Genomic DNA, 8351 nt, shown 5'->3' on the forward strand with positions numbered 1-8351 from the left:
ACGTGCCCATTCGTCATGCTCCATAAAAAGTAGGTGTCATAGGTGTTGACGATTCCAGTACTCTCTCGCCACCCTGTCAAAGTGTGGGCTAAGATAGAGTGTAGGTACCTCAGGGACGGGGCGAGAGCCAATGCCTTAGAGCAGCTGGGGTCATAAGTGGCCGAAGCAGGAACGAGGGCCCTCCAAAGTTTGAAGGAGAGTAGTGGATGTGGCGATGGAGGCTGGCAAAGTCGTCATCGTCCATGAACTCCTCTGTATATAGTCCCAGCATGACTCCGAACTCAGGCACACTCAGCTAGCGAACTAAGCCTCCGAGACTGAACTGGACCATTCCAGGATCATCGAACTCTGTCATAACGACTTGGAGGTGAAAGGTGGAATAGAGTTAGAGTGTGATTCGAGGTACATCAGCTCGACGATCTCGAAGAATAGCCCCCACGGGTCAGTCATCAGAAGGGCCTAAACTACGTCAGCTAGTTGGATCTGCTATAAAACGGTCCAATCGATGCAACGGCCCACACCTAGGGGTCGGGCTCGTAATATCTGGAAAAGTTCCTCCTATGGTCCTAGTGGAAATTGGAGGAATGGGTGCCTAATCCCAGCAGTAGGACTCGAGGATGATGCCGCTCCTTTCCTTTTCTTCGAGGCAGAGACAGCAGTTTTCTTGCCGCGTGGGTTTGACATGATATACCTGCAAGAAACATATATTAACAAGTTCAAAAAGGAATTAACCATGAATTAAACTAACAAATGCAATCAAAAATTACTAACATTAACAGGATTCAACCAAAAGCAATCAAACTTGAAGAGATTTTATGGAAAATGGCAAAGTGATAGCATGACAAAATTAAAAACAAACTAGATGAAAGTAGCTAAGAATGGTAAGAGTATGGTACAAAGTATGTGAACTAAATCCTAAGAATGAGGATGATAATATATACAATCAGTAGCAATATAAAAGAATAAAAATTAGGACTATCATGTTAGTAAGCATCATAAGAAAGTAAAAGGAAAGAGAAAACTGTTAGAAGATGACCGGTGGTCGGAGGAGCGACAGTGTGAAGGTTGGGTGCGATTGGGGTAGGCTACGGGCGTGAGTGGTGGGGACGTGTAGGTCGCGTAAAGGGAGAAGAGGAGACAGGAGAAAGAGAGTGGAGAAAAATGGGAGAAGAGAAGAGGGCTAGGGGTGGCCGGTCGGTGGTGGGGAAGAGGATTTCGATGACTAGGGTTAGGTTTTGGGGAAGGGGATGATGAATAGTGAAGACTTTATATAGCTTTTGAGGCACACGGACATGGGGCATGCCCGTGTGTCCTTATTTCAACCCGTGTGTTTCATGATTTTCAAATTTAGGCGCATCTGAAATTCGGCCCATGCCCGTGTCTTTTGGCCGTGTTGGTGCACACGGCCGTATCCTGCTTCGTTCGCTTCTCCCACGCCCGTGTATGCATGCAAACACTCGTATTAATTTCATAATCTCGAGCACGGGTGGTGGCACGCCCGTGTTAATTTCTCAGTTTTAACCACGGCTTCTAGACATGGGCGTGTCGCACGCCCATGTTGTTTTGACAGTTTCATCCACACCATGACGCACGACCGTGGGAAAGTATCGAATCCCGTGTTGGGGAAAACTTTCGCTCTATTTTCACATGACCGTATCATACAGCCGTGTCACCGCCCGTGGTATGAGCACGGCCTAAGGCACGCCCGTGTGCCTGGCCGTGTGGATTTGGACAATCTGTGTTCCAGGACTCAGTTAGTGAATTAGATGTTAAAAACTAAAATTAAAAGAAGTTAACACTGTTAGTGCTCGGGTTACCTCCCGAGAAGCGTTTATTTATAGTCTAAGCTCGACTTACCTCTCTATTGCGTGGTTATGGTGGTGCGAGGAGTTTACACTCCTCATTCTTACTATCAAACACAAAATAAGGTTTTAGACAGGTATGATTTACCTTAAAGGTGCCAAATTTAGGATGGATTACCTCGACTATCCCATATGGAAAAATGCTGAGTACCGTAAGAGGGATTGCTCCATTAGGTTCAGAAATGGCAATACGAGGGTCTGCTACATCTAGTAGTACTTTGTCTCCAACCTTAAGTTGATTTGGTGAAACATTGAGCTCGTCATGGCGTGGTTTTGGTCTATCATGTGCTCTCGGTTTCTGTGTTCGCCATTCATCTAGTTCCTCGATTTGTAGCCTTCGTTCTTCATAGATGGGTTCTTTGTTGTTACTTGAACAAAGCTCATGTATGCTTTTCAAACATATTTCCTACAAAGAAGGTTGCACCACATGATCAATGTTAGCAGAATTCCGAGCTTGAAGAGTGATTGTTCCACCACCCACACGAAGTGTGAGTTCACCTATACCAACATCAATTATAGTTCTAGCAGTTGCTAAAAAGGGTCTTCCTAAAATTAAAGGCACATCACTATCCTCTTCTATGTCTAGAACAACAAAATCTATTGGGAATATAAATTTGTCAATTTTAACGAGTACATCTTTAATAATACCCCTAGGAAATCTAATTGTTTTATCTGCTAACTGGATGCTCATCCTAGTTTGTTTGCGTTTCCTAAGACCTAGTTGTTTAAATATTTTGTAGGGCATAACATTAATACTAGCTCCTAAATCAGCCAAAGCATTACTAAAGTCTAGGCTACCAATTAAACAAGGAATTGTAAAACTCCTTGGATCTTTCAATTTGTTGGCCAGCTTATTCTGTAGAATGGCTGAGCAAACTGCATCCATCTCCACATGCGACGCCTCATCCAACTTCCGCTTTTTTGCTAAAAGCTCCTTTAAAAAATTTAACTGCTTTTGGCATCTGCGAAAAAGCTTCAATAAACGGTAAGTTAATATGCAATTTTTTTAATAGTTTAAGGAATTTACCAAATTGTTCATCTGTACGGTCTTTCCTTGTTGCATTGGGGTATGGCACTCTTGGTTGGTACTCTTTACTTACCGATTTTTGACCACTGTGGACTACCTCACCTTTACCTTTATTTACCACAATTCCTTGCCTCGGTTCTGGTTCAAGTTCAACTAACCTTTCCTTGTCTTGAACGGTAATCGCGTTGAGTTGTTCCCTTGGGTTAGATTCAGTGTTACTCGGTAGGCTACCTTGTGGTCATTCAGAAATTAGTTTAACGAGCTGTCCTATCTGAGTTTTGAGCCCTTGGATCGATGCTTGTTGATTTTTAATTGCTGTTTCGGTATTCTGAAAGTGAGTTTTTGACACCGAGATAAACTTTGTTAGCATCTTCTCAAGGTTTGACTTTTTTTCCTATTAGTAAGGTGGTTGTTGAAAACCCAGAGGATGTTGTGGCCTTTGATTCCCTTGACTACCCGATGAGAAGTTGGGATGGTTCCACCAACCTGTATTATATGTGTTACTATATGTGTTATTTTGAGATCTAGAATTATTGTTACCCATGTATTAGACTTGTTCCTCCTCGATGCTAGGGTTGAAAAATTGATATTCTGTGTGTACTCCTCCTCCATTAGAATCACACCTCATCACAAGATGTACCTGAGTAGAACCACATAAATAGTTAATCTTTTTATTTAAAAGTTCTACATGGTTAGATAGCATAGTAACCGTATCGAGGTTGAAAACACCGGCTGCTTTTGTCGAATTTGTTCTTATGACTTGCCACTGATAGTTATTCAGTGACATCTCTTCAATAAATTTGTAAGCCACTTCAAGTGTTTTGTTATTGATAGTCCCACCAGCAGCTACGTCGATAAGTTACCTTGTTATGGGGTTCACACCGTTGTAAAACGTTTGAACCTGCAACCATAAAGGTAACCCATGGTGTGGGCACCTTTTCAATAGATCCTTGTATCTCTCCCATGCATCATAGAGCATTTCTAGATCCATCTGCACAAAAGAACAGATGTCATTCCTCAACTTAGTCGTTTTAGCTAGCAGGAAATATTTAAGTAAGAATTTTTCGATCATTTGTTCCCAAGTAGTGATTGACCCTCTTGGTAACGAGATCAACCACTGTTTAGCTTTGTTCCTCAACAAAAAGGGAAACAACCGAAGGCGAATGACATCATCAGAAATGCCATTGATCTTAAAAGTGTCACAAAATTCTAAGAAATTCGCCAAATGAGCGCTTGGGTCCTCGTCCGGCAAGCCATCAAACTGAACAAACTGTTGGATCATTTGAATTGTGTTAGGTTTCAGTTCAAAATTATTTGCAGCAACAGCAGGCCTGACTATACTTGACTCAGTTCCTATTAAAGTAGGTTTAGCATAATCATACATAGTGCATGGAGTAGGATTCTGATTTACTGGATCAGCAGCAATTGCAGGAGGTAGCGGGTTTTCCTGATTTTCAGCCATCTCCTCGGTTGTGGTGGAAATATCGTCCTCTTGCTCTTCCAATGTATATCATAGGCTTCGCCTTATTTCTCTTCGGTTTCTACGAGCTGTGCGATCGATCTCACTATCAAAAGGTAATGGTCCTGACGGGTTTCTTCTAGTCATAAACTATAAAAACTTACCAGAAGGAAAAAGAAAATTTAGTAACAAAAATCAAAATAAATTTTAAATTGCAATAAAGTAAATGGCTAAAGTAATAAAAATTAAGTGTTCCTAATATCTTAGTTCCTTGGCAACGGCACCAAAAACTTGATGTGATACAAATCGCGATAAATTTTATAATTTATGAATGTCCATTCTTGAAAACTAACTATTATCACGACAAAGGCAAGCGCACCTTATCTAACAGTAGTATGGCTTATGGCAAGACCGGGATGTCCAACCCAAAGGAACCAAAAGTACTAGTATTAACTTTCTTTTTATTATCTAGCCAAAAAATAGAGGGGTTTGTTTTATCTAAACTAATTACTAAACTAAGAATGCACAAAAAGTAAATTGGGGAAATAACTTTTGGGAAAACTGTATGATTTGGACAATACCCAAAGAAAAAATCCACCTAGCTTCACTTGTTATTGACTTTGAATTAGACGATTTATTCATTTGACTTGATCCGTAGAAATTCCTAAGTTACATTATTATCTCTCTCGAGACTAACAACATCTAACCCTAGGTTGTTTAATTGAAATCTCTTTCCAATTAAAACCCCTAGTGTGTCATTAACTCGATCTATGGATTCCTTTATTAGGTTTCACCCTAATCTGGAAAAATTGTGTCACCCTATGCTAGATCTACTCTTAGTCAGGGACTTTTTCTCATCTAAATAAGCACATCAATACTTGAATCAATATCCTGGAATATTAAAGCAAGAATTAAGAACTAATAATTAACAACAAGTCAAATATTTATCATATAATTCAGAAAATAATAACAAGATCCGTCATAGGTTTCATTCCCCTTAGGTATTTAGGGGGTTTAGTTCATAAGTGTAAAAGAAAACATCTCAGAAGAATAATGATAACAAAACAAAAAGAAAACCCAAAAGCTTTTGAAGGAAATTGAAGGGAGATCTTCAGTCTTGAAGGATAATTCGGCTTCTGAGATGGATCAATCGGCTTTCTTCGAGTAATTCCTTGCCTCCTACTCTGTGTCTCCATTCTAGGTACCTCCTGGGGTGTTTATATAGGCTTTAGAATGCTTCTAAACCCTCAAGAGTGACCTTTTCCGAATAGGACTAGACTTGGGCTCGACAAGGACACGCCTGTGTGCAAGTGCTTCAACCCGTGTTCGAGTCCGTTGAATGGACACGGGTGTGTGAACTACCCATGTGAGGAAGTCCAGGCCATGTTGATTTCCCACGTTGAGCCATTTTCTCTATTTTTGGCCCGTTTCTCGCTCTTTTTACTCTCTTATGCTCACCTAAGTATAAAACATGAAATTAAAGGATTAGGAGCATCGAATTCACCAAATCTAAGGATAATTCATCCAAAAATATGCTAAGCATGGGATAAAAATATGTATAAATTACGGTTTATCACTATTCACCAAAGGAAACTAACGTGTCATTTGTATCCTAAGCATTCTCTATGTTCAAACGGGACTTTTGTCGTAAAGTATTCAATTATCTAATTATTACCGAATCAATTATAAAAATATAATATTAACAAATAATCAACCAAAATAACATTTAATAAATATAAAATTCATACGAACTTCCCTCGACCACAACAGTTGTATCAACAAAAGTCAAGATTTAATCCAAGACTTTTGCTTTTCCTCGATTCAAGTCCTGTTGATTCTTTTCTTGATCTAAATAATAATTTCACTCAATTAAATATTTAAATTGACTACAATTATCCAATTCAAACCTATAATCCATACTAAATTGAAATTACAAAATTACCCCTAAAATTTTAACTTTTTATCATTTAGTCCCTAAATCTAAATCTTATAATTTAACGAATAAAGTAAAATTTCATAATACCCAAATATTCTTAAAGTTCCAAACAACCCCTAATTGTCTCTATTTCACAACATTAACCATGAATTTTACCATTAAGCCCTTAAACTTTAAATTCACCAAAAATTATTTAACAAAACATGTTTATCTAACAATTAGATTTAATAATCTATCAAACAAATTCAAAAATATTATTGAATCATTCATGGAAAAACCCTAAATTTTTTATAACTTTACAATTCAAGCCCTATGTTAAGTAGATTAAGCTAAAACGAGTTCAAAAATATAAAAATCATTTAAAAAAAGGGTTCAAAAACCTTACTATTCACCAAAGGAAACTGACATGTCATTTGTATCCTAAGCATTCTCTATGTTCAAACAAGAAAAATAATCTCAAATTTTTTAGAATGAAATGGTTGACCATTTCTTTCAATCAAGAAAAATAAATACCTAATACCCAAATTGATTAATATTAATAACACCTAATCTCTTGCTTTTCATTCTCATTTTTTTTGCTCAAAAAAAAATCTAAAATCATGTTACTTTAATTACACAAAGAAAAAAAAAAGGGAAATATTGGGTATTGTTAGTTTTATTTTAGTAAGGTAAGATAAATACAACCTCTAAGATTTGGAACCATTTATTTTATCTAATGACTAAGATTATTTGGTTATCATAATTTTAATTTAATTTTTTTTAACTATAATGCCACCCTTTTTAATCACCTTGAATGTTTTTATATATTTTTTTAGAAATTAAATTAAATTAATGGATATCTAAATATCTATATTACAATTTACTCACAAATTTTTTAAATTTGAAATACCTCCATTGGTGATGATCCTTTGACTATTTTTTATTTGATTAATTATCACTAATATCGTAATTACTGGATAATTGATAAACTATACCTCTATTAAATTAAATTAAATTATTTATTGTTTTCTTTTTTCTTTACCTTCATATTTTTCTTGCACACCATGTTTCTATTTTCATTCTTCCATTTGTTGATCTGCCACTTTGGTGTCGATCTTTGTCTTAAATGGGCACTTGAAATCATTGAGAGAGACGAAATTAAAAGAGAATGGATTTGTAGTGGGAAAAAGGGATTTGTAAAGATTGTAACTTTAAAGGATTTTTCTAGTACACAGGTGTGTGCCTTGGCCGTGTGCCCCTAAATGGTTGATGACGTCAAAAACAGAATATCAAGGTTTGAATACACGGGATGAGACACGGGCGTGTCATGGCTGTGTGAGGGACACGGGCCATGGACACGGGCGTGTGCCAGGCTATGTGAAAACCCTTGTAGGTTTGAATTGAGAAATAAATCCACACGAGATAGAGATACGGGCATGTCCTGATAGGTTCAGGCTGTGTGAGCTAAACGGGCCTTCAGCATGGCCATGTTAAGAGGACACACGGGCGTGTGCCCCTATTTGCATTAAAATTTTTCAAAGTTTTCTAAAGTGTTAGTTTATTCCCGAACCATTTCCAAGGTGTGTTTTAGGCCTCGTAGTTCCATATTAGGGATGTTAAGAGAAAGTTTGAAAGTTTTAAATATGAGAGAAATTTTATGATCCGAAAATGTTTGTATGCATGTGTTTAAGCCCAATAACGCCTCGTGCCCTATCCTGGCGTAGGATACGGGTAAGGCATGTTATATTTAGTGGTATCAAAGCTATGATTTAATCAATTTTTGGACTAACCTAGCATGAGTACAACTCTATCTATACATGCCATATATGTGATATGATAGTGTGACGACTCCTGACGAATTTAAAATGTGTTTTCATATAATAAATAGATCCCAACGGAGCAGTAGTGGATGATGTAGAGAGTAATGAGCCGGTTCCCGCTGAGGGGACCACACCAGTCGAGAGTGGGCCCATGACACTGAGTCAGGGTGGAGGGGCTAGAGAAGCCTACCTCTATATGATGGATGCTTGGTATTTGGAGTTTGTTTGTGCAAATCTGAACACTACACCTCTTCCACCCCCTCCAATC

General features: G+C 37.9%; 1 non-coding gene across 1 annotated transcript; it reads left to right on the top strand.

Annotated features, from left to right (window-relative positions):
• Nucleotides 1-3806: 3806 nt before the first annotated feature.
• On the top strand, nucleotides 3807-3913 carry LOC121211749 (small nucleolar RNA R71). The gene has a single exon (XR_005906967.1). It is a non-coding gene; the product is annotated as a small nucleolar RNA R71 (small nucleolar RNA).
• The last annotated feature ends 4438 nt before the right edge of the window (nucleotides 3914-8351 follow it).

The sequence above is a fragment of the Gossypium hirsutum genome, chromosome A12 (assembly GCF_007990345.1).
Source record: "Gossypium hirsutum isolate 1008001.06 chromosome A12, Gossypium_hirsutum_v2.1, whole genome shotgun sequence".
NCBI classification, from domain to species: Eukaryota; Viridiplantae; Streptophyta; class Magnoliopsida; order Malvales; family Malvaceae; genus Gossypium; species Gossypium hirsutum.